The sequence below is a fragment of the Lissotriton vulgaris genome, chromosome 5 (assembly GCF_964263255.1).
Source record: "Lissotriton vulgaris chromosome 5, aLisVul1.2, whole genome shotgun sequence".
NCBI classification, from domain to species: domain Eukaryota; kingdom Metazoa; phylum Chordata; class Amphibia; order Caudata; family Salamandridae; genus Lissotriton; species Lissotriton vulgaris.
The window spans coordinates 48,238,668-48,266,345 of NC_141693.1; the positions used below are offsets into that span (position 1 = coordinate 48,238,668).

Genomic DNA, 27,678 nt, shown 5'->3' on the forward strand with positions numbered 1-27,678 from the left:
GTTGGAGAAGGGTCAGCAGCTGAAGCCCCTCAGCACATCGAGGGCACAGAGGGCACAGCCATCCCTCCCTGTGAGGAGACAGAAGCTGCAATCAAGCTGGCATGAACTCCAGGAGGGGCTGCCCCAGCCCCTCTCTGCATTTAACCCTGCTTCCTATAAACTGCACTGTTTACATTTCTATATGTGGAAATCACCCCCAAGGCCAGAATTCAGACTTTGATCCCAGCTGTTGCCTTTTATTCCAAAGCTGCAGCCTGGCCACACTTGTCAGAAGTTTCTTTGCTGCACCTGGTCCCTGAGCCCAGAGAGGTTCTTGTCTTCAGGCAGGTGAGTAACCATTTATCAACATTCACTGCATGTCCTTCATGTTGTAAGCATCTCATGGTGCATATTTAAATCTGTTGTGAAAATAGCACAGAGCACTTTTGTCCCTCCCAGGCCGCGCTCATTTCTTTTGCTAAACGAGTCTTAGAGCCAACTGCAGCCTGACAAGCTCGTGACATGCTGTGGCTGCAAAGCACTTCACCTCGGGCACTGCAACAAAGTGTAAAACAACTGGGAGTTACAATCTGGGAGGATACAGGCAGACAGGAGACAAATGGACCTGCAACCATTAGAGCGACCTATAGTGCCTTTTCAAACAAGCATCGACAAAGCCAACAGCTCCGACATTTGTTCAGTGCATGCATATATTGGCATAGATCACACACATGTAGACCCATATGAAGATAGCAACATGCATATCGATATACAGCGCACCTACAGCAAAACACCTGCATGCGTTCATGCACACACAGTTCAACACACAGACAGAAACATACACAGTCCAGGCACACACGTGTCAGTGCGCACATGACCTACAAATATCAGGGCACATGGAACCCAGCCACTACCAGACATGCAGTCACTGACTGATGCACACAAACACTTTAATGCTCAAAGAGAGAACCCTATAGACACACACGGATCCTCAACACACAAGGGCAGTCACCAATCACACATGCAGGCTTCAGTAGCTAGACAAATTTACTGAGGGAAAAAGAAATCAACAAACAGACGCATTCTGACTTCACCACCAAGTGATATTTAACTCCTCTGTACCCAGTGTGATTAAATCAGTGTTCAATGCCCATTCAGTCCTTGGCCTCTTCTTTAGTGATGGGATATACGCTTACTGAGTTTTAAAGACTCTAGCCAAAAGGCAGAAGTGCACCATACATATTTGAAAGAAGGTAGGTGGGTTCTAAGATGGGAGGTGGCTGTGTACGTAAGTGTATGGTGTTTGTGTGACTCTAGCAGAAAGGCAGTGGAGCTCCGTACATGATTGAAGGCAGGGCGGGTGGTTCTGAGATGGGAGAGGCTGTGTATGTGAGTGTGTGGTGTTTGTGTGAACCTAGCAGAAAGACCATGAGCACCATATATGATGGAAGGCAGAGACAGAATCAGAGGGTGAGTCTAGACAGAGGTAAGTATGTATGCAGCAGCAAAGTACTATACGCAGTCATGACAAGAGTCCCTGTTTCTGCAAGAGGATCATGGAGAAAGACATAAAAAGCATTGGCAACGATAATACGTCTGGCCTTTTTAAAGAAAGTCTTTTGGTTGGCGAGTTGTGTGAATATGTGAGTGGGTGAATGTGCAGCTGAGTCAATGCTTAGATGGATGTGTGAGTGAGTCACACAGCGCATGGTTGACAGGTTCACCATTGCCTTGGGAGAATGGCGTACAGCGCCGCTGCAGTCGCATGTCAAGAGGTGCAGCAGGATGAGGGATTCAGGAGCTGAGACGGTGAGGGGCAATGATGGAGATGCAGCAGAACAAGGGATGCAGGTGCAGTGGAAACAGAGACACAGCAGGTGCAGCTGAAGAGAGGAGGTGCAGGTGTAGCAGTATAGGAGGAGCCTGAGAATGGAATGTTATGTTATTAAGGTCTTGATAAAGCGCATGACTCTTCCCCAAAGGGATATCTGGGAGCTTGTGACCAGCAGCTAGATGCAGTGGAGGCAGCATTACAACAGGCTAGTGCATGCACTGATGCACAGGGGAGCTTGTTCCAATGGTGCAGGCCAAGATAGCATAAGGCTTGGGCACACATTATAGCTCAGTGAATATGCCTGGGACATAGAAGAAATTGAGAACTAGATCTTAAATTCCTGTTTGTGAGGTGCAGATTAGAGCGGCAGACCCTGATGCAGAGGTCTGGCCCGGGACCAGGGTTCAATTCCCGACGCAGCAGGGTCCTGAACCCAAAAATGTCCACGGACTCGATAATTCTCGCCTCGGTGCCTATTCTAATCATGGGGTCCCACGCTGCAACTCTGGGCAATAGCTGCTTAATCTCCACTACGGCGGCCCACCCGCTGCTGGATGCCTGGCTTTCACCTTGGGGATGCCCAGTACGGGTTATCTCACAGGGAAAAGCCAGGACGGGGTTCCCAAGGCAAGGGCCTTGATGCCTTCGGGTGATACGTGCGCTATATAAGTCGCAATACATTACATACATACAGAGTGTATATGTCCTAAAGGTACTTTGGGTCACAGCCTGACAAAGATTTGTGGGTCAGGCAGAGCAGTGTGGACAGTGCTCTGTTTCGAATGGGGAGCCAATTTATGGTTCTAAGCATCGGGCTGCCAGTGTCCTGGAAGGCAGGTTGTTTACCATACGGGTGGCGGTCTTTTTGGACAACCTGCAATTCTGATAGAAAGGATGTATTAAAAGCGAGAATTAGGACATTTCAATAATCCAGGTGGCTGATGGTTAATGCCTGGGTGAGTGTCATCCGGGAGCTCGAAGGAAGCCACCAAAAGGTTTTCTTGAGGAGGCTCATTGTGCAAAAACAGGTACTGCAAACAGAGGTGATTTAGCCTCTCACAGATAGTTTGTCATCTACAAGTATGCCCAGGTTCCTGGCAATTCTACTGGGCAATGGGGCGGGGCCAAGTTACGACAGCCACCATTCCTCAGCCCAAAATAGCAGGGCTTTGAAAAACAGAATAATCTCTGTTTTACCCCATTCAGTTGGAAACAGTTGCGGGACATCCCAATGGCAATTTTTGTCCCTGCAGGTGACAAATCGCTGTTTGACATTCTCAGTGTTTTGCCAAAAAGATATCACCAACTGAGTATTGTCTGAAAGAAAGTATCCTTACAGTAGCACAACTAGCGGGATGATTCAGGAAAAATGACTGGTCATTCCGTATAAGGGCTGATATATCCCATACAACACTGGATAGACAGTGGGAGCTTGGCAAATATATTCAGGAACTAAGAGATCTTGGCGCCAATGTGACTATCTGGTTCCCCGCAACCCTGAGGGCCATGAGGAAAAATAAGATGCATAATTTCCGTGATCCAAATGATGTGAGAGTCTTTTGTAGAACAGATTAAAGCACAAGCGGTAGAATAGTGATATTTATAAGTCCATCAGGAGGTAGGAGAGATCAAAGAAGAGGTGTCACCGGTATACCTCAAGTTGTTAGGGAGGGTTCCGCCGGAGAGGGTGGGGTGGGTAATGGGCATAACATCGAAATTTAGGAAAAAGCAAAAAAATAAGAATCAGAAAGGGTGGGGGAGCATGTGGGAAAAAAGCAAAAAAATCCTCAAATGTCATATATGTTTAGTTTTTCAGTTAGTTTAGATGTGTTATGGCTGTCTTTATTGTTTGAATATTGGAGTTACTCAAAAAATTACTGGAACATTACCCATCTGAATGGCAGATCAAACTAAGTCTAGATGTCTGAAAATTCTGACATGGGACGTCAATGGGTTGAGGGTGATACCAAGAAGGAGAAGGATATTAGAGTATTTGAAGTTGTGTGATTCAGATATTATTTTTATTCAAGAATCGCATCTCTTAAAAGAAGAATGGTCGGAAATTTTATAAAGTCTTCCATGGATAGACCGTTGTTTTTGTACCGCTCAAGCAGTTACAGTAAAAGGGGTTGCAATTGTGTTTTAAAAAGCTTCCCAATGTATTTTAGGTGAAACTTGGGTTGATCCATTAGGAAGAGGAGTAATAGCAAAGGCAAAGATCCAGGGAAATTGGGCCGCACTCGTAGGTTATTATGGGTCAAACCCGGATGACTCGACTCCCCTAAGCACATTATTTTTACGTTTAATTGAGATAAACAAACCCTTTATCATGGGGGGGATTTTAATGTACCCCGTAATCTTGCACAGGGTACAACGTCGAAGAGAGCGGCTGTCTCTGCACCAAAATTGAGAGCGACCCTAACACAAATAATCCAAGACCTAGGTTTTGTCGATATTTGGTCCTTAAAAGGCGTAAAGTTGGGGTCAGAGCCAGGAAGATATATTTACCATAACAAGAAACACAGTCACCGATCGAGGATATATTTTTTCCTGGTAACAGCCACTATTAGTGACCATCTTAAGAGTGTGGTACATATTCTAAAGCACTTATCCGATCATTCGGCAGTTTCACTGCAATTTTTGATGAAAGAAAAGTCAGCCGAAAGGCGCTGGACTTTGAACCAATCGCTACTTTTAGATGCTTTGATAATTGACAAATTGAAAAACTCTACGAACAAGTTTTTTCTTTTTAACCTGGACTCAGCTCCATTAAATAAGGTATGGGACATGTATAAAGCTTACATCAAAGGCATATTAGTTGGTAATAATGTGTCACACAATAAAAAGGTTTAAAAGATACAATCAAAGCAATACGGGGGAACATATGGTGTAGTTCAAATCCAACTAATGGCTTGGGTCTTACCACAGAATTAGCAAAAGCGAAAATTAATTCAGCTTATTATTTGGAGATTAAGGTAAAGCAAAAATGTGAAGCAAGTAAATTTGCTAACTATGAATATGGGGAAGGATGTGGCAAACTTTTGGCATGGAAGGCGAAAGCAGATCAAACCAAAAATGTGATTAAAGAAGTTGTTGGAAAGTGGCTTATTGGTAGGGGCAAATGTAGGTCTGCCACTGCCAATAAGGCCACTAACACATGATAGGACTCAGAATAGGTCTTAGAAAAGTATTCCTTTGCTCAACCCTTGGTAACGTGGCTGCGAGCAGACAGGCTTAACTTCAAAGACAGGTATGTAAAGCATTTAAAAACACCATTTCAGTAAATAATTAAGGCACCACACAAAATAAATATCCAACACCAATTTATAAAAATAGGTAATATTTGTATCTTTTAAATGACACCAAAACGAAAATAATCCTCTGTAGGGGTACAGTTAGAACTTCTTCCTGGCATTCTGCTTGCAGGTACCAAAGTATCCAACACACAATCCAAGGTTCTGGAATCTCCAAGAGGGTCCTTGAAAGTGGGAAACTTCAATTCCGCAATCCACTTGAACAAAACCCTTACAAATCCACTGGTACTCCAGGCTTTGAATTCCTTGTGGGGCTGTTCAGGTGAGCTCTGTTAACCTGTAGCTTGCAGGGAGTTTCCACTCTTGAGTCTTTTGGCAGCAAGGTAATCCACAGGGCTGTAGTTTCAGAGGTTGCAGTCTTCATAGGTCATGCCTTAGAGTTCCTTGCACACAGCAAAATCTTCAGCAGGGCACTTCTTGCTTCATTCAGTTTCAAGCAGCAGATCGGAGGGCTCTGCCCCTCTCATATACTTATTCAAAATTCTCTGGGTCAAGCACCAGGTCACTGCTGACCAATGAGAGCAGGGCAACTCCTCCTAGTTATGACCACATCTGGTGGAGTGTGGCATTAGTTTTGACCCAGAGTGCATCATCCTTCCAAATCCATAATGGCTGATTTTCCAGCAAGGAGGTAAGAGCTGGCAAAACACACCACCTGGGATATCTCATTTCCATGGACCATCCCAGTAACATCTGCAAATACCAAAGCCTAGTCCTGACTATGGGTCACTACTGTCAAAGTGGACTAAAACCCAGGCCTCCCCTCTTGCCTTTGAAGAGCGTAGTTTACGACGCCACCTCCTGGCCTGGCATTCTTATAGAACAGATCACTGCCCTCCCAGCAGCCTGGCTAATCCACTTAACTCTGACCAATCAGGGCAGACCACTGAAAGGCTGAATTTGGACTTACAAACAAGAAAGTCTCATAACTTATTGTATGTACACTTTAGGAGAAATTCAACAATATGATATCGTTGGATTTAATACGACCATTCTGGGAAGTCTTTGAATGGTCCGGCTATTCCTCTCCTATCAATATTTATTAATCAATCACTTACTACCATGTTAACCTATGGGCCATGGGGTTTGCAATGGGGAAAATGACTTGCGCCACTTTTGTAGCACCAGGGCTTATAAAACCATATTTTATAAGTATTTCCCTAATTTCTACCGGACCCCCACCTCCTGTGCAAGTAGGGGAGACTTCAGGGGTTCTGAATCTTCAGAAATATTGCAGATCACCCTTAACCAATTCTTCCAGCATCAAAGTCGAATTTGAGCACCTCTTTAAGACAATGTGGGGAGTGAAATGTAAAATTTCACTTTACCCAGGCTTCTAAAAACTCATTTTATAAGGGTGCTCCTTATAGATAACTGACCCCCCACCCCTAGGATACCTAGTGGTGACCCTGGGGGTCCCTAATATGTAAAACATGGTAGTTTTTTTTATTTTTAAGGACCCCTACTCCCAAAGTCGAGTTTGTGCACAATTTAAGCTTTAAAAAACTGTCCTGGCCACGAGTGCAGCTTTTAAACTGACCTCAGGCTTCAGCACTGCACACATGCTGGTGCAGAGAATCTGCAGGCCTCTAAACTGCCATGCCCCAGGATACTGGAGACTTCTAGTAGTTTCAATCCCCTGTCCTACTACATACTAGGGGCTTAGGTGGTAGGTCATGCCAACTACAGGGGTAACCCACCATACTAAAGTGTACCCTAGTGTAGGTCGGCTGTCTTAACTGTGTTCTAATGTGTTCCTTTTGGCTTGGCTCTGGCCCTGGGCCTGGTTAAACAGAGCCCAGGGTCAGTCAGAGTCAGTTACCACCAATTCCAGTCAGCAAAAAGTTGGGGGGTGCCCAGGGCACAGGATGACTTTGCAACATAGCCCCCCCCAAACGAAAGGTGATGGGTTACTAACCTACACCCTGGTAGTCCTCATCGGCTAAGTGGAAAAACCTGGAAAGTCCATCTGCATTGGCATGGGCAACCCCAGGTCTGTGTTCCACTGTAAAGTCCATTCCCTGTAGGGAAATGGACCATCTTAACAGCTTGGGATTCTCCCCTCTCATCTGCATGAGCCTCCTGAGAGGCCTGTGGTCAGTTTGAACACGAAAGCGAGTCCCAAACAAATATGGTCTCAACTTTTTCAGTGACCACACCACAGCAAAAGCCTCTCTCTCAATGCCACTCCACCTCTGCTCTCTGGGAAGAAGCCTTCTGCTAATAAAGGCAACTGGCTGGTCATGGCTCCCTTCATTCAGCTGTGACAAAACTGCACCAATCCCTTGCTCTGAAGCATCAGTCTAAACTACAATTTCTTTTGTGTAGTCAGGGGCCAGTAACACTGGTGCTGAATACATAGCAGCTTTCAGAGTGTCAAAAGCTGTCTGACACTCTGGGGTCCAAATCACCTTTTTGGGCCTCTTTTTAGAAGTCAGTTCTGTTAGGGGCCCCACAATGGTCCCATAATTTTGAACAAACCTTCTATAGTACCCTGTCAGTCCAAGGAATGCCCTGACCTGAGTCTGGGTAACAGGAGCTGTCCAACCCAAAATAGTTTGTATTTTAGCTTGGAGAGGCGGTACATGGCCCCCACCCACCAGGTGGCCCAGGTACACCACAGAACTCTGCCCTATTTGGCACTTGCTTGCCTTAATGGTCAGGCCTGCCTGCAGCATGCCCTGAATCATTCCCCTTAGGTGGTTTAAGTGATCCCCCCAGGTAGAACTGTATACAGCTATATCATCCAGGTAAGCTGCACTGAACTGTTCCAACCCAGACAAGACCCTGTTCACCAACCTTTGGAAGGTGGCAGGCGCATTCTTTAATCCAAAGGGCATTACCTTGAACTGATAATGTCCCTCTGGTGTGGAGAATGCTGACCTCTCCTTTGCTCCATCAGTGAGGGCAATCTGCCAGTAACCTCAAGTCAAATCAAAAGTACTCAGGTACTTAGCAGCCCCTAGCCTATCAATGAGCTCATCAGCTCTAGGTATAGGGTGAGCGTCCGTCTTTGTGACTGCATTCAAACCTCTGTAGTCCACACAGAACCTTAACTCCTTGGGTCCCACACGAGGATTAGGTTTAGGTACCAGTATCATTGGACTGGCCCATGGACTCTCAGACGGTTCAATTACCCCCAGCTCCAACATCTTAGCAACCTCAGCCTTAATGCTGGCTCTGACATGATCAGATGATCTGTACATTTTATTTTTGACAAGTCGGCTGTCACCGGTGTCAATGTGGTGCACATACCACTCAGTGATGCCTGGGGTCAGAGAGAACAGGCCAGCAAACTGCTCCAGCACCTGCTTACAGCCTCGGTGCTGCTGGTCTGTCAACTTGGGAGAGAGCACAACTCCCTTCACTGACCCATCTTGCACATTGGTGGAGAGGAGGTCGGGCACAGGCTCAGTTTCCTCCTCCACACCCTCATCAGTGGCCAGTAACATGGTCACAACCTCTCTGGCGGCACCAGTTTATCCAGGACCATAGTTACACTAGCCCCAGTGTCTCTGAAAGCCTCAATCTCAGTCCCATTCACTTTAGGCCTCTACCTGTACTTGTCCATGTTTGGAGGTAAGGCAGCAAGGGTGGCAATACTCACCCCACCCAGGGATACTAAGGTTGCTTCCACCACCTGCCTGTTCTGTACCCCACCCTCCACCCCTACACTGACACTGGCAATCCCTGTGGATGGCCCCTCAGGGGGAAGCTTCTTGGCGCAGACAGCATCTACCTGCTTATGCCCTGGCTGGTTACAGTCAAAGCACTTACCCACCTTTGAGGGATCAAAGAACCTACCAGGCTTTCCCTGAAGCTCCATCCCCTTGAATTTGGGTTGGCTCAAGCCCCCCCTCCTTGTGCAGGTTTTTGTGGGTCTTTGGAGGACTCCTTAGGATTTTGACCTTCATTTCCCTGGGCTTTCCCCTGGGAAGGAACCTGTCCTCCTTTCTTCTGGTCACCCCCCTGATGCTGAATGGAAACCCGGGTTCTCACCCACTCATCAGCTGATTCCCCCAGCTCTCTGGGGTCTGTTAGCTTAGAGTCCACTAGATACTGGCGTAACTTCGCTTCTGCACAATGAGTCAAAATGTGTTCTTTCAAAAACAAATTATACAATCCCTCATATGTGTCAACTTTGTTACCAACAATCCAGCCTTCCAGTGCCTTTACTGAAACGTCCACAAAGTCTACCCAAGACTTTGAACTCAATTTCTGCGTGCCTCTAAACTTCACCCTGTACTGTTCTGGAGTCAGACCAAATCTCTTGACTAAGCATGCCTTCATCTGCTGGTATGATTCTGCATCCTCTCCCTTCAGGGTCAGGAGCCTATCCCTCCCAGTTACTGGAATCAACTCCCACAGGAGTGCGCCCCAATTCCTAGAGTGAACCCTACTCATTTTAAGGGCCCTCTCAAAAGCTGCTAGCCACTTGTCAATGTCATCCCCCTCAGTCTACTTGGGTACTATGCCTTTGGGAAGTTTAGGTTCAAATCTACCAACCCTAGACATTTCAGCATCTTCTTCACTTTTGCTACCACCATACCTTTTCTCCTCCCTCTCCCATTTTCTCTTAGCCAATTCAAATTTCTCTTTCTCCAAGGCAATCAACTCTAATTGAGCCTGAAGCTGTCTCTCTGCAAGGGACAGTAGTGGTACATGAGTAAGGGACCCTTCCCCACTCCCACCACCACCTTGATTCACCTGGCTAACACTAGTCACAATGGGAAAGGTCTCATCCTCACCCCCCTCTCGAGTGAGGTTGGGGGGAACATCTTTCCACCCCTTGGGTTCTCCTCCGCTGCCCTGGCCCAGGCCTTTAGGGACTCAAGCAACCCTGCCTTCCTCGTCATCTTTGCAGGACGCAGCCCCCTAAGCCTACACTGTTCCCTAAGCTCCGCCATCTTAAACTGGGACAGTTTAGCCAGATCCAGCTCCATGGTTCCCTAGTTTTGGGTCACAAACACTAGGCACAATAGACTTAGAACAATTTGGAAAAATCAAAACAATGGATAAAAAACAGTTTAGTCCAAATTCGAAAAATCAAACTCAAAAGTTTTGTTCTACGGCAATTTAGAGGATTTTTATAATCTTAAAATATTCACTGAAAGGTGTACTTTTTAAACACAAGTCCTCATCCACACCGCTGAACACCAAATGTTGAAAAGTGGGTTATTGGTAGGGGCAAATGTAGGTCTGCTACTGGCAATAAGGCCACTAACACATGATAGGACTCAGCTTAGGTCTTAGAAAAGTATTCCTTTACTCAACCCTTGGTAACGTGGCTGTGAGCAGACAGGCTTAACTTCAAAGACAGGTATGCAAAGCATTTAAAAACACCATTTCAGTAAATATTTAAGACACCACACAAAATAAAAATCCAACACCAATTTATAAAAATAGGTAATATTGTTATCTTTTAAATGACACCAAAACGAAAATAATCCACTGTAGGGAACCTGATATATGAATTTTTAAAGATTAGTCACTTTCTAGTGCTTAGAAACCAACAGTGCCCCTTCAAGTCATTTCGTTTTCTCTGACAGGGACACACCTTTATAAATTGTTCAGAAGAATTCTCACCACTGTAGTGGGCCGCCTTCTTCAGCAAGCGGGGCCCAGTTAGAACACCTTCCTGGCATTCTGCGTGCAGGTACCAAAGTATCCAACACACAATCCAAGGTTCTGGAATCTCCAAGAGGGTCCTTGAAAGTTGAAACTTCAATTCCGCAATCCACTTGAACAAAACCCTTACAAATCCACTGGTACTCCAGGCTTTGAATTCTTTGTGGGGCTGTTCAGGTGAGCTCTGTTAACCTGTAGCTTGCAGGGAGTTTCCACTCTTGAGTCTTTTGGCAGCAAGGTAATCCACAGGGCTATAGTTTCAGAGGGTGCAGTCTTCATAGGTCATGCCTTAGAGTTCCTTGCACACAGCAAAATCTTCAGCAGGGCACTTCTTGCTTCTTTCAGTTTCAAGCAGCAGATCTGGAGGACTCTGCCCCTCTCAGATACTTATTCAAAATTCTCTGGGTCAAGCACCAGGTCACTGCTGACCAATGAGAGCAGGGCAACTCCTCCTAGTTATGACCACATCCGGTGGAGTGTGGCATTAGTTTTGTCCCAGAGTGCATCATCCTTCCAAATCCATAATGGCTGATTTTCCAGCAAGGAGGTAAGAGCTGGCTTAACACACCCCCTGGGATATCTCATTTCCATGGACCATCCCAGTAACATCTTCAAATACCTTTCTTAAGCCTAGTCCTGACTTTGGGTCACTACTGTCAAAGTGGACTAAAACCCAGGCCTCCCCTCTTGCCTTTGAAGAGCGTAGTTTACGACGCCACCTCCTGGCCTGGCATTCCTATAGAACAGATCACTGCCCTCCCAGCAGCCTGGCTAATCCACTTAATTCTGACCAATCAGGGCAGACCACTGAAAGGCTGAATTTGGACTTACAAACAAGAAAGTCTCATAACTTATTGTATGTACACTTTAGGAGAAATTCAACAATATAATATCGTTGGATTTAATACGACCATTCTGGGAAGTCAATCAATCAATCAATCAATCAATCAATCAATCAATCAATCAATCAGGAAATTTGTATAGCGCGCTACTCACCCGGAGGGTCTCAAGGCGCTTGGGGGAGAGGGGTCCGCTACTGCTCGAAGAGCCAGGTCTTGAGTTGCTTCCTGAAGGCGAGGTGGTCTTGGGTAAGACGGAGGTGGATCGGGAGGGAGTTCCAAGTCTTGGCTGCCAGGTAGGAGAAGGATCTTCCTCCCATGGTGGCTCTTCGGATGCGTGGAATGGCGGCGAGGGCGTGGCTGGTCGATCGTAGCTGGCGGGTGGGAGTGTAGAAGGTCAGGCGGTTGTTGAGGTACCTGGGGCCCAGGTCGTGAAGGGCCTTGTGTGCGTGGGTGAGGAGTCGGAACGTGATTCTCTTGCTGACGGGGAGCCAGTGCAGGTTTCTCAGGTGTCCGGAGATGTGGCTGTGTCGGGGGATGTCCAGGATGACTCGTGCGGAGGCGTTCTGGATGCGTTGGAGGCTTTTCTGCAGTTTGGCTGTGGTTCCGGTGCAGAGGGTGTTTCCGTAGTCCAGTCGGCTGGTGACGAGTGCCTGTGTGACCGTCTTCCTGGTTTCGGTGGGGATCCATCGGAAGATCTTTCGGAGCATGCGTAGGATGTTGAAACATGATGATGAGACGGCGTTGACTTGTCTGGTCCTCGAGAAGTCTTTGAATGGTCCGGCTATTCTTCTCCTATCAATATTTATTAATCAATCACTTACTACCATGTTAACCTATGGGCCATGGGGTTTGCTATGGGGAAAATGACTTGCGCCACTTTTGTAGCACCAGGGCTTATAAAACCATATTTTATAAGTATTTCCCTAATTTCTACCGGACCCCCACCCCTGTGCAACTAGGGGAGACTTCAGGGGTCTGAATCTGCAGAAATATTGCAGATCACCCTTACCCAATTCTTCCAGCATCAAAGTCGAATTTGAGCACCTCTTTAAGACAATGTGGGGAGTGAAATGTAAAATTTCACTTTACCCAGGCTTCTAAAAACTGATTTTATAAGGGCGCTCCTTATAGATAACTGACCCCCCACCCCTGGGATACCTAGGGGTGACCCTGGGGGTCCCTAATATGCAAAAAACATGGTAGGTGTTTAATTTTTAGGGGCCCCTACCCCCAAAGTCGAGTTTGGGCACAATTTAAGGTTTAAAAAACTGTCCTGGCCACCAGTGCAGCTTTTAAACTGACCTCAGGCTTCAGCACTGCACACATGCTGGTGCAGAGAATCTGCTGGCCTCTAAACTGCCATGCCCCAGGATACTGGAGACTTCTAGGTACTTTCAATCCCCTGCCCTATCACATACTAGGGGCTTAGGTGGTAGATCACGCCAACTACAGGGGTACCCCACCATACAAAAGTGTACCCTAGTGTAGGTTGCCTGTCTTAACTGTGTTCTAATGTGTTCCTTTTGGCTTGGCACTGGCCCTGGGCCTGGTTAAACAGAGCCCAGGGTCAGTCAGTCAGTTACCACCAGTTCCAGTCAGCAAAAAGTTGGGGGGTGCCCAGGGCACAGGATGACTTTGCAACAGAAGTAAAATGTCAAACTACTGAGAATAGAATCACTGAAGATGGGGAGGTTGAACAGGCTTTTGTCCAATTCTTCCAAGATCTCTACACAGAGGATACAAACCTGGACAGGGATTGAATAGGAACCTTTTTTCAAGATATTAATCTCTCTCTCCTCAGTGATGAATTTAGAGAAGTATTATCTGCCCCCTTCACAATAGAAGAAATTCATAGCGCAATAAAAAGCCTAAAGAAAGGCAAGGCTGCAGGACCTGATGCTCTCCCAAACAAAATCTATTTCCATCTGAAAGAAGAATTGGCTCCCATTTTGCTTGATCTTTTTAAATCGGCATATATTTTAAAATAAGAACTCCCTCCATCCTGGGACCTAGCCACAATAATCATCTTATTAAAACCTAATAAAGATCCAAGGTTATGTGAATCATATAAGCCGATCTCCCTTCTCAACATTGATTATAAATTGTATCATTATTAAAAGGTCGGCCTCTTGATTCACAATGATCAGAAGGGTTTTATAAAGGGTAGGCATTTACATGACTTAAACGATGAGTTGGTAGGCGCAATTGACTTAGCAATGGAAAGTGCCAGCCCCCTAACGGTGATGACATGCGGCGCAGCAAAAGCGTTTGATAGGGTTAGTTGGCCCTTCTTTCAAGCGGTGATCCAATGTTTTAACCTAGGTCACAATTTCATTTCTGCAATTAAGACTCTCTATAAACATCCATCAGCCCGAGTCTTAGTGAATGGCATTTTATCTAAGCAGGTTACAATAGGTAGGGGCACCAGGCAGGGGTGCCCAATTTTTCCCCTTATTGTTTAGTTTGTATATAGAGCCACTCGCCATTAAAGTAGGAACATGTAAGAATATCATACTATTCTCCTGTAACGGGTGGGCTAAGAAAATTGGCCTTTATGCAAATGACTTGATGATATTTGCCGGCCATTTTTAGGACTCAATAGTAGCCATTTGGGAAACGTTAGAGAGTTTTGGGGAAATATCTGGATATGCTGTCAATCCAGCCAAGACAGAGATTATGAAATGGAACACAAATTACAGGTGTGACCTAGTCCGACATAGCATAAGGTATTTAGGGATCAAGGTGGTCAAGAAACTTTTTATTTGACTCTATTCCATTAGAGTTTAAGAAGGACTGAATAAAGAAAGTGCAAAGCTTTTTTTCTAGTTTTCTTTGGGGCAAGAAAAGACCTAAAATAGCTTGGCGGAAGTTCAAGTAAAAAAAGGAAAGTGGTGGAGTAGCCAGTCAAGACCTCTTTCAATACCAGAGAGCCTTCCATATAACACATTTCAGTCAGCTTTTAAGACACACTGCTGACCTCTTACCATTTTTTTTAGCTCTTAATTTCGGCCCTCCCGATTGATCCAGCTTTTTTCTTTTTAAATTTGGAGACACGAAACCTTAAAAAAAGGTGAGACTGAAAATTCTTCAGGCAGCATGTAAGGTATGGTTACAAACATGGGGGATATTGCAAATTCCTTATTACAGCAACTATGCCCCAATCTGCAAATTGCCTGGAACACCAGTTTGTTTACAAGACTCTCTTGCGGTTCCAATTAAAGAAAAAGGAATTGACAGACGGGGCCAATTGTTAGAGGGCTCGGAACTAATTTCTTGGCAGAAAATACAGGACATTACAGAAGGTTCTGTCTCCAAATTCAAATATTACCAGTTGCTAAACTGGGCCAAAGCGTTGAGAAAATGCATAAAGGGAAACTATTTTTCAAAATTAGTTTTGTCTCCACCGGGTCGAAATGAAATTTCAACATGAAACTGGATGTCGATACAGTCTCATGAAGATTCACAACCTTGGTTTAAAGCAACTTGGAGGAAGGAGCTGCCCAACTACGATTTGGACATTCTATGGCAAGTATCTCTATCTTTTTTACGGCACAGTGTTAAGTCTGCACTTCTAAGGAAAAATCACATATTTATTATCCACAAGGCATATTAGACTCCGCAATGGCTCTAATACATGGAGAAGTGCCTAAAGTGCGGCAAAACAAATGCAGATGAAGCACATATGTTTTGGCGGTGTCCTTCCATCCAATTCTTCTGGGAAAAAGTAGTGCAACGATTTCCAGTATTGTGGGGCATGAAATTAAAATGAGTCTAGCGCTGGTCATTTTCGGAGTAATTCCAGATGAAGACCATATAATTAATATAACTAAACAATATAAAACCATTATTTTTTTGTTAATTTTGCTGGCGCGTAGAGAACTGTGCATTAAATGGATTTTATTCGTTTCACCTGGTTGTATGTCTAAACAACGACTTCCTAAACCACGGCTTCCTTAACCTCGAAAGCCTAACCACAAGATTTTCTCAACCACTACCTTTTTTTAACACGACTTTCCTAAACCACGAAATTTTACATCTTGTGTTTTGCCAGTAGATGGCACTATTGTAATTACAATTCTTCTTGAGTGAACCACTCGTAAAAAATAAGCAGATCTAAATCTACTTTTTTGTTGTTTTACTACGCATACCATTAGCTTTTATTTTTTTTCTCATTTTTTGGGGGGGGGAGACCGCCCCCCACACCCACCTAATGTTCCCTTAATTCTGAGGAGTGTAGTGGAGAGACTAGTGGTTCAGGGAAGTCGTGCTTAATGAAAGTCGTGGTTTAAGAAAATCGTGGTTCCGGCTTCGTTGTTCAGGTAAGTCGTTATACAATTATCGTTGTTAAGGATGTTTCCCGTTTCACCTATAGCATGCAAATGGCTCAATTCTATAGAACTGCAAAATTAGACAGGGCAACATATAACACAAAAAAAACAAAATGTTGGAACTTATGGGATAATTGGTGTAAGAATACACCTCCTTAAGAGGAATTTTTACAAGTATTCTTTTCTTATTTCTCTTTTTTTGTTTTTTCTTTTCTATGTTTTTTCCCTATTTACTTTTTTGTGTGTATTATTTAGTCCTATGATTAGGTAGCAGTATAGCAGATTGTCAGGGATTGTCTAAGATGGATTGATAGCCCTGGACCGGAAATCCGTATATACTTGTGGTAATGGAGAAAAAAGGAAAGTGGCTAGGCCAATAAACTGTCAGAGATGCTGTATTCCACAGGAAAGAGATTGGACAATACTGACTAATAATATGAATGTCACAGAATATAGATTGATAAATTGGTTAGAGCCTATCAGAGACACAAATAATGGCCTAGCAGTTAAACTTGGTGATTTTTCTCAGGTCACGCCACATTGCAGAAGAAGGGTGAGTCAGTGCCTGATTACATCTTAAGGTACAATGAAGTATGGGATAACAGTGCAGGGGTATCACACACAACAGAGGCGTATAAAATATTAGTTACTCAAACTCTTATGAATGCATTGTTAGCTTTGGTTGCCCATAGTTGTAAACTGCGCCACCCTGATTGGTCCACTAAAGAATATCAAGAGTTGTGCACACTTCTCATAACCATGGAAACAGATATTGGGGCATATTATCAACGGCCATAGATAGTTATCGCTGGATGTGCTTACCAATAATTTTATTATCGCAGGCTATCTCTGGAATTTATCGCCCTGGTAGCGCGTTATCAACAACGCGTTTCTCCAAGGTGATAAAAATTACAGAGATAGCCACAGGGTCGTATCAGCATAATTCACCCCAATGTTGGGGATAGGTAAGTCTGCATTTTAGCAGATGTTAGTTTTTGGAGAAAACAGCCTTTTTCTCCAAAGACTAACGTGTGCTAAAATACTGGGGCAGCCTTGTAAATATTGCAATGTGAACATCAGCGATATTTGCAAGGTTGTCCATCCGGGGTACGCCGAGTGACGCCCACTTTGCATCTTATTAGAGATGGAAAGGGAGGCGTTGGGAAAAAGGGTGCTAACATGCGATTATGCATGTTAGCACCCTCTTGTGAATAGGGTGATAGTTTTAAGCCAAAAAAGCGGAGATAAAGCCCTTGTAAATATGCCCCAGTATTTTTGGGATAAGGAAGGGCACCACTAAAAATGACAAAAAAATGATGTTGCAGCAAGAACAAAGAGAGGAGGAGCCAGAGGGAATGTACTATCAGGGGCACCACATAGACAGTACAATGGACAAGGACACAAGAAAAGAAACAAGAGTGGGGCTCAGTGGTATGTCTGCCAAATATTCAAGCCCAATGCCAAGCGTCACCTATGGTGGAAAACAATGCCAAGGAAAATGCATTTCCTGAATGTATAAAGCATCATACTTAGGACATTTAAACATTTGCAAGTGAACTAACATATTAGAATTTGATGATAGCACAGGTAATTGGAACATAAGGGACAGACAGTTAGTAAGTAGGAACTGGACAGCTAAGGTACAAGGGAAACAAGTGAACTACACATTACTGGAACATCACTGAAGATGGAGAGACACTATTAATAACACCTAATGGTATTCTATATGATCCATTAATTGAGCAAAAGAATGATTATGCTAGGGCACCAAATCTGATTTCTAAAATATTAGAATATCCCTCATGGTCAGCTCGCTGCTTACACATGGCACGGTGGGCAAATGTTACGCTTATATATTCATCATGGAGTGGTTACAAAAGGTGTGATCAATTTCAAAACACTTTTCCCTGAAAGGGTATGCCTTCCTCTCAGTAAATATCTCACATTGGACACACAGTTACAGGGCGTTATGCAGTTTATTTGTGGCACCAAAGCATTCAAGGTACTTCCCCCGCACTGGAAAGACATGTGCCGTATTTCGTATCTTACACCAAACATTTTAGTTGTGTCGCACATTGCAGTCCATGACCCATTATATTTCAGGTGTTTCGCTCATAGATTTTAAATAGATATACATGCGCCTATTCTGGAGGCTAGACAAGGCCTATTCTATGAGGTAATGCGTACATTCATTCCTGGATATGGGGTATATGATTTAGAATTGCCCATGTTAACGTGTCTGCTGAGCCAGCTTTAGCATTCAATGCAGCAAGAGATGCACTTCACCAGTTCCAGATGGAAATAAATTCAGTGGTTGCCATGACTATTTAACATAGAATTGCACTTGACCTCCTAACACTACATTAAGTAGGACTGTGTGTTTTATTGAATTCCTCTTGTTGTTATTTTTTAAATAATAGTGAAAACATAGCAAGGGATGTGGCCCAAATTAAGCATGCACTTCAAATATTCTGTGGAGCACAGAAAATGACTCATTCTGATGATTGGTTCTGGCTATGGTCATGGCTAACAACAGGATGGTTAAAGAGCTTAGGGGCCTATTAGCATAGCAGGAGGATCACCACCGCCAGCCCGGCGGTGGCGATCCACCCGCCAAATGACCCATCTTCGGCCCCGCCATATTAGCATGGAGAGGGGCACTGCGGCAGACGGAAAGACCGTGAGCCGCTTTTCCGCTAGTTGGATTCCTGGCCAGGCAGAAAAGGCCCTCAACATGGTGGCGGTGTATTGCAGGCACCGCCATCTATATTAGGATGTGCCATTTTTAGGACCTTTCCATGGTAGAGACTCCGCCATGGAATGGCCTGCGAAATTAACTTTGGGGGCCTGTTGTGGGCCCCCGGAGGGGTGAGGGGCTGCACCTGTGGGGTACCCACGGTACTCCTCAACATTGGCATACACAAGGAGGTAGGCACTACACGGTTCCTGTCACATTGTACATGCCAATACACAACATGCACATATTGCATTGTGGCGGGTGCTGCTAACAGCACCACCCGCCGAATTGAATATGTGCGGGATGCCATCGCCAGGGTGGCGGTGGCATCCAAATTGCCATGCAGGACAGCTGCAACTCTGGCGGTCGGTCCCTTGTACCATTACGTCCGCCCGCCATCATAATGAAACCCTTAAGGCACTATTACGATGTCCATCTACCACCTTAACAGTATGCGAGTCGCCCGAAAGGGGTGCGTCGGCCCCGCTGTGCACATTATGATGCGCCCGCCACAGTGGCCTCATTTTACCTCACTTTTTAAAAAGAGAGTGCAACTATCTCACCACTTTTTAATCAGTGGGGGGCGTGAGGGCCGAAAGAAGGCTGCATGGACATGTACATACATGTGCCCCAATCCCGGTGAACTGTTGGAGAAGGGTCAGCAGCTGAAGGCCCTCAGCACATCAAGGGCACAGAGGGCACAGCCATTCCTCCCTGTGAGTGACACACGCTGTCATCAAGCTGGCATGAACTCCAGGGGCTGCCCCGGCCCTTCTGTGTATTTAACTCTGTTTTCTCTAAACTGCACTGTTTACATTTCCATATGTAGAAATCACCCTCAAGGCCAGTATTCAGACTTTGATCCCAGCTGTTGCCTTTTATTCCAAAGCTGCAGCCTGGCCACACTTGTCAGAAGTTTCTTTGCTGCACCTGGTCCCTGAGCCCAGAGAGGTTATTGTCTTCAGGCAGGTGAGTGACCATTTATCAACATTCAGTTCAAGCCCTACATGTTTTAAGCATCTCATGGCGCATATTTAAACCGGTTGTGAAAATAGTACAAAGCACTTTTGTTCCTCCCAGGCCACGCTCATTTCTTTTGCTAAACGAGTCTTAGAGCCAACTGCAGCCTGACAAGCTCATGACATGCTGTGGCTGCAAAGCACTTCACCTCGGGCACTGCAACAAAGTTTAAAACAAAAACAAGCATTGGCATAGCCAATAGGTCTCGCTTTTGGGACCGTATAAGTATTTAGTTATGCAGTACAATATCCTTGGTGCAACAACACCAACTGTTGCATGGCTAAACACTTATATGGTCCGAAAGGCGAGACCTATTGGCTATGCCAATGCTTGTTTTAATTTAAAATGACTTGAGAGGATATATATTAAGCCCTAATGAACTAGGGCCTTAGTTTCTCATTTCTTTTCTTGTGCTTGAAGAGCATGTCACCTATTCTAAGGCTTTCATTTAAAAACAACTTTGTTTTATGCAGCTGTGATCTTTTGCACAGCGGTGTACACTATGGAGCACGCGTACTGCAGCAAGAAAAGAAATATTTCACCCATACACCTTAACAAACTGCCACTCATTGATTTTCCATCACAACTAAAGTGAAAACCAAAGATCTTTAAAAAAGTAATATTTTCTTGTACTTTTGACATTGGCGTTCTAGTGCAAAACAGAACAAAATAACTTGTGTTTACACACAACTATAGTTTCAGCATTATCAATAAGTGCTTATGAAGGCGGGTGCACTGCGGGGTAGTGATCCTCTGTATCTACAGAGGCACCACGGAGTTGGTAATGTACATATAAGTGACGGTTTCAGAGTTTTCATATCATTGGTTTATACTAAAATGTATGAAATGCTTTATCTACCCTATAGAAAGCAGCCTCCATGTTTGCGAAGGTAAACTACTGACATTTCAATCCCAAGCTGCTCCTCTTTTAAGTGATAAAAAAGATTATTAAAGTCACCACTATAAGCGCTTAGCAATCACAAATGGTAAGACTTGAAGCATAAAATTACCATAACTAGGAGTTAATGAGTGCATCCTTCCTGTCATTCCAAGCCCCCTGCACTGATAATGTCTTCTTTGAAGAAAAAGAACAGTCTGTTAATTGGGCCTTTTAGCATGCAGGAATAATGTGTGATGGTTAGCAGGAAGGACCTAGTCATGACCTCTGCCACAGCTGGTATGCAGGTAGAGGTCATCTACAATATGCACTGGAATTGGAAGTCAAATCTGTATGCAGTTTCTTATTTGAAACTACTATTATATTTTGCACTGGAATACAGTCCCCGCAGCATCACAAAAATCTATTAAACTCTGCTAAACACCAAAACTGGAGATTACACAACTCAACAAAAAAATATAAAATGTTTAAAAATTCCATTTCTTTTCTGCTGTGTTCATAAACTCCTAAATATCGTTTCTGCGGGTCTTCATACCCCCTTGCCTCACTTCTAATAAGGGCAAGTATGTGTCTTGGTTACATTATGCTTTCACTGAAAAACGTTGTCCCGAATAGTTTGAAACGAACATGCATAGGGGTATTTTGTGTTGGAACCATGTGGTACACTAGTAACACCTATACTGCAGTGGGACAGTCTTAAAAAGTACGGGCACTTTTTGTAGCAAACTATAATTTCACTTATATAGTAAATAATTCCCAAAACAACATAGCACAATTAAGCCAAAGTAGATGGCTCTGCCAGATGAGAGAAACTCAGATCAAATAACAACAAAAATGCCATTTACCAAACCAACAGCAGTATGCATCAACATCTGGGGGTAAACGGTGTAAAAGACTATCCACTAAGAGCAGTATGCCACGTTAACCAGAGCTCCAATAGATCTCACACGCCAATGTTTGCTCTAATATTCATAATGTACTCCACTGATTAAATAGTACAGAAATGTTAACTTGTGCCCTATATAACCAGTTAAAGCTTCTGTAGTTTAAGAGCGTGTTGAATGGAAAACTGGTGGCCTGAAAATACAAGAGAATCAGGTACCACACCCTTACATTATGCAATATAAACATTTTTTAAGGCTTGATATGTTGGTGACTTGGTTTTCTCGTAATTCTTCATGACGTAAACTGTTTTTTGAGGCAATTTACTTGTTTTCTGTAAGTAATCGATCACCATTTTCATTTGTGTGTAGCTATTCTTCGTTAATTCGATCAATGGTGGTCCAATTACTTAAAGCAGTAAGCACAGAGAACTAGATTTAGCTGGTAGCAGTTCGAAAAAGTGAAAACACAACACTTATGTTATCTAACCACACACGCAAACAGCGTACAAAGCAAGGAATAGACAATTGGTTTAAATTGCAGCCATCATTTCCCGCTTCAAAATGGAGCCAACTTCAAAGGACATCAGAAGGGGGAGGGAGACAGAGAAGACCATGCATAAGTAATACATACCTCTGCGGTACATGCTCAACTTATTGAGAACATTTTGCAGCAATAAAAACTTAAGCTGCACAATAAATACCTATTTGCCGGAGAGCAGTAGGGAGAAAGCAGGGGTGGGGAAGGGATACAACTGATAATTACATTGTTAGCACTCGCCATGTCTATTGCAGATCAAATCCCCAATCAACAAACTGACTGTAACTACTGCACAGTATGCAAAGACGTGCACTCTTCCATAGCCATGAGACTGAGGGAACACACAAGTAACTGGGTTTAGATAGATCTAACCCACTCAGCATATTTAGAGCTGTACTTACCGGAAATGGCCCGTGCGTCGCAAGAACAGTATCAATAAGCATTGCCGATGAGAGGAAGATAGCCCGGGAGTCGTGTGTGCGCGACCGCTTAAAAGAAACACAAGTGGTGCGCGCGAAAGAAGGAGAGGCATATCTGTGCATGTCGCGCGCGCTTGTGCGCATGACAGCAGGCCGGCAAAAGCCAGCCTGCTGGTAGCACTTTTTAACCCGGTTAATAAATGACTCGCCAGGGCAGCGCATGCGCTGCCTTAGGCGAGACCTAACAACTGGTAGTTACATTCTGGAAGGATACAGGCAGACAGGAGACAACGGACCTGGCAACCATTACCGCGACCTATAGTGCCTTTTCTAACAAGCATCGACAAAGCCAACTGCTCCGACATTTGTCCTGTGCATGCATATATTGGCATAGATCACACACATGTACACCCATATGAAGATAGCAGCATGCATATCGATATACAGCGCACCTATATCAGGACACATGGAACCCAGGCACTACCAGACATGCAGTCACTGACTGATGCAGACAAACACTTTAATGCTCAAAGAGAGAACCCTATAGAGACACACGGATCAACAACACACAATGGCAATCACAAATCACACATGCAGGCTTCAGTAGCTAGACAAATTTACTGACGGAAAGAGAAGTCAACAAACAGACGTATTCTGACTTCACCACCAAGTGATCTTTAACTCCTCTGTACCCAGGGTGATTAAACCAGTGGTCAATTCCCATTCAGTCCTTGGCCTCTTCTTTGGTGATGGGTTTGTTGCATGTAAGCATACTGAGTTTTAAAGACCCTAGCCCAAAGGCAGAAGTGCACCATACATATTTGAAAGAAGGTAGGTGGGTTCTGGGAAGGCAGGTGGCTGTGCATGTAAGTCTGTGGTATATGTGTGACCCTAGCAGAAAGGCAGTGAAGCAATGTACATGACCGTAGACAGGGGGGTGGTTCTGAGATGGGAGCTGGCTGTGTACGTCAGGGTGTGATGATCGTGTGAACCTAGCAGAAAGACCATGAGCACCATATATGATGGAAGGCAGAGACAGAATCAGAGTGTGAGTCTAGACAAAGGTAAGTATGTATGCAGCAGCAAAGTACTATACACAGTCATGACAGGAGTCCCTGTTTCTGCAAGAGGATCATGGAGAAAGACATAAAAATCATTGGCAAAGATAATACGTCTGGCCTTTTTAAAGAAAGTCTTTTGGTTGGTGAGTTTGTGCTTGTGGTTGTGTGAATATGTGAGTGGGTGAATGTGCAGCTGAGTCAATGCTTAGATGGATGTGTGAGTGAGTCACACAGCGCATGGTTGACAGGTTCACCATTGCCTTGGGAGAATGGCGTACAGCGCCACTGCAGTCGCATGTCAAGAGGTGCAGCAGGATGAGGGATTCAGGAGCTGAGATGGTGAGGGGCAATGATGGAGATGCAGCAGAACAAGGGATGCAGGTGCAGTGGAAACAGAGACACAGCAGGTGCAGCTGAAGAGAGGATGTGCAGGTGCAGCAGTATAGGAGGAGCCTGAGAATGGAATGTTATGTTATTAAGGTCTTGATAAAGCGCATGACTCTTCCCCAAAGGGATATCTGGGAGCTTGTGACTAGCAGCTAGATGCAGTGGAGGCAGCGTTACAACAGGCTAGTGCATGCACTGATGCACAGGGGAGCTTGTTCCACTGGTGAGGGCCAAGATAGCAAAAGGCTTGGGCACACATTATAGCTCAGTGAATATGCCTGGGACATAGAAGAAATTGAGAACTAGATCTTAAATTCCTGTTTGTGAGATGCAGAGTGTATATGTCCTAAAGGTACTTTGGGTCACAGCCTGACAAAGATTTGTGGGTCAGGCAGAGCAGTGTGGACAGTGCTCTGTTTCGAATGGGGAGCCAATGTATGGCTCTGAGCATCGGGCTGCCAGTGTCCTTGAAGGCAGGTTGTTTACCATACGGGCGGCGGTCTTTTTGGACAACCTACAATTCTGATAGAAAGGATGTATTAAAAGCGAGAATTAGGGCATTGCAATAATCCAGGTGGCTGATGGTTAATGCCTGGGTGAGTGTCATCCAGGAACTCAAAGGAAGCCACCGAAAGGTTTTCTTGAGAAGACTCATTGTGCAAAAACAGGTACTGCAGACAGAGGTAAGGTAAGTAGTTAAGATTAAAAAGATCAAAGTTCACAATGGTCAGATCAAGGTTGTCCTCGGGTACTAATAAAAGGGCTTCAATTGGTATCGAGTCTTTTTCTTGTTAAGTCAAAGAACTTCACGACCTGGCAGTTGAATTTTGTGTCACTAGAGTTGAAGCATAGTCTAACTGCCTGCCGGCAGGTCCGAACTGCATATGACTTGAAGGATGGAAGCAATGAGTTGCACCTCTAGTCCCTCAGTTTAGGGCATATACAGATCACGTGAACAATATCCTCTTTGCCAGATTTGCACAAGCGACACTGTTGCGAGGCCGGTGTTCTCTCCCAAGGTGGCAGGTGCGGCAGTATCGGGATTACGCCGAGGCGTAGTCTTAGGAATTTTTCTTTGACTTGAATTTTCATCCCAATATTGAGATATGGTTGTGGCTGTATTTTGCCGTAATCCCCCAAGGTTGCCCATCCGTGCGCTCTGTTTGCTAGGTCTTTCTTATCTTCGATCACTGAAATGATGCGTGCCAATTTTTTTGCCAGTTTTTGGAAGGACTGGAGATCTATAGACGTTTCCCATGTAGTGGACAAACCTAGGACTTCAATTGATTCAAAGAGGTAGGCTCTAGGTAGCGAGGAGCAGTGCCGTAGTAACTCTTCCCATACGTTGGCATTTAGGGAGTTGGCATCTGCGTTACGGATCTTACGCCAGCTTGCTACGAAGGCACTCCGCCTTTCTAAAGTTTGCTTGACAATGCCGAATTCCAAGCGAATCTAGGCGGGGGAAACGTATGAGGGAAGGTTAAAAATGGCCCTATAAGAGTTAGCTATGACTGTGTCCAGCAGTACGGCGTCCCTCCCGTGGAGTGATTCACTCCCATACGTGAGCGTTGGCTGTAGTTTTACACGCAGGATTTCGAGGAATGGTTTAAGAGTAAGGTCAGGGAGTTTTGCCTTTAACGATTTTAGTGCTTGATAAGTCATTACAGCTTTCCCTCGGATGGAGTGAAGTTGAGGCCTAGAGTTGTTGTTTGAGTCCAAAAGGACACCCAGATATTTATATGAGGCTACCCTGTCAAGTTTCTCGCCATTCAGGTACCAACAAGGAGTCCTTTTTGTACTGTAATTGACAGTCATGGCCTTAGACTTGTTAAGATTTTTTTAGACGGCGTTCTTTGCTGAAAAGGCGTAAGTTGCATTCAGGAGATGTTGAAGACATATTTGGGTACGACTGATCAGCACCAGATCGTCCACGTATAGCAAATTTGAGAGGGTAATGCATCCAAGCTTAGGAGCATGATTGCGGCATTTTTCAAGTTCTGCATGCAGATCCACTAACAAAAGATTAAATAAGATCGGCGCTAGCAGGCAGCCCTGTTTTAATCCTTTTGTCGTCCTAATTGGTCTTGAAAGGTGTGTACCTGCCCCAAGCTTAATTTTGATCCAAGTGTTGGAATGGAGCAGTATTAGGATGTCTAAGAGGTGCTTCGGAATACCCCAGCTGTATAATTTCTTCCAAAGTTTGTTGCGGTCCACGTGATCGAAGGCGGCAGTGTAGTCGATGAATGTAAGGAACAAGGGTGACTTAGTTGTTTTTGCTGCACCCATCAGAAAGGACAGAGCCATGCTGTTAGTTGTGGTCCCTTTGCCTTTACAGAAGCCCGTCTGGTTAAGGGGGATGATGGAATAAGACCTGCAAAGTATTTTGCTTCTACGTCGAGCAAGGCAATAAGTCGGTAACTATTTGGGTGACTCTTCTTCCCATGTTTGTAGATCGGATTTATGACAGACCCATGCCATGAGTCAGGAAGTGTCTGAGTTAAATTTGCGTTGTTAAATATTGGTGCCAGAGATGCACTCCAGAAGTCTGGATCTGATTTGTACAGCATAGACGGTATTCCATTCGGCCCTGGCGCTCCATTGGGTCTCCCTTTTTTTATTTGCCATCTGATGTCTGCTGGGGTAGTTTTATTTGACCCTTGCTCGGCGTCTTTTGTAGGTCTTTCTTCCTTATTGGGATAGTCAAATTTCGTTGGCATTATTCCTTCACACTCCCATATTTCTTGTGCGCTTACGACCACATGATGATTGAGTTGTTCCTTGCTGCCAGGCTTTAAGGTTTTTATATCAGGAGGCATTATTGTCATGTCACAAGTGGTGACATCTTCATTGAAGTGTGATAGTAGATATTTTGACCATACTTCCTCCGATATGTGAGAGTTTAGCCCTAAGTGGTCGGGGTTCTGTAATCTTTTTACCATTTCCCAGAACCTGGAGCTGTTTTTTTGCTTCCCCTCGTGGACAAGCTTAGCCCAAAGATCATCATTTCTTTGCTTTTGGCTTTCCCATTTTATACGTTTGAGCTGTTTTTTTCGCTTCCCGCAGGATTGTTTGCAAGCTGTAGTTTGCCTGGTCCTTCCTCATGAGTCTCAGGGTTTGGTTTATTTATTTATTTATTTTTTGAATTTTTTTTTTTTTTTAAATCTTTATTTATAAAATGCACGTTACACAGCGTCTGCCTACAACCCCTCAGGGCCGGCCGCTATGACACATATTGAAAGAATAAAGCAGGACAGTACACTTTTGAGACGATCACCGAGCACACAATATAGTGTGGAGCATAAAATAGTACTTAAAGGATATCAAAGGTTTAATTTTATGATTTTGTCGAAGGAAAACAACAAACACAAACACATGGCATTATACTGGCAAGGGTCATAAGAAGGGGGGGAAAGGGAAGGAGTACATATAGGAAGGAATAAATCTGACGAGGGGGGGTGACCATGGAGGAAGAAATGATACAGGTAATATAGGAAACAAAAACGGAACGCCAATCATGGGGAGGAGGGGATAGGAACATCATAATCGAGTGGAGGGGAACAAATATCACCACGGTACGAATTCCACTGTGCCCAAACCCTGGACCATTTTCTAGGGCGAACCCGTGCCTCGTACACCATCTTTTCTCGAAACATGCACCAGTCCATGTTGTCTTTCCAGGCACTGAGCCGTGGTGGCCTGGCGGAGCCCCAGAGCTGAGCTATGTCCCTCTTGGCAACCATGTTGCCCAGAGTGACCCAGAACGTCTGTGTAGCAGTACAGTCCGTAGGCTCCCACACATTGAGCAAGCA

At 44.6% G+C, this 27,678-nt stretch overlaps 1 protein-coding gene across 1 annotated transcript in view; it reads left to right on the forward strand.

Annotated features, from left to right (window-relative positions):
* Positions 1 to 251: 251 nt before the first annotated feature.
* The window catches only part of LOC147710107 (zinc-binding protein A33-like), a 441,227-nt gene continuing 413,800 nt past the window's right edge, over positions 252 to 27,678 (forward strand). Inside the window, exons 1-2 of the mRNA XM_086920807.1 lie at positions 252 to 327; positions 19,552 to 19,631. The gene's annotated coding sequence lies outside the window, so the exon portion shown is untranslated. The remainder of the gene's footprint in view (positions 328 to 19,551; positions 19,632 to 27,678) is intronic.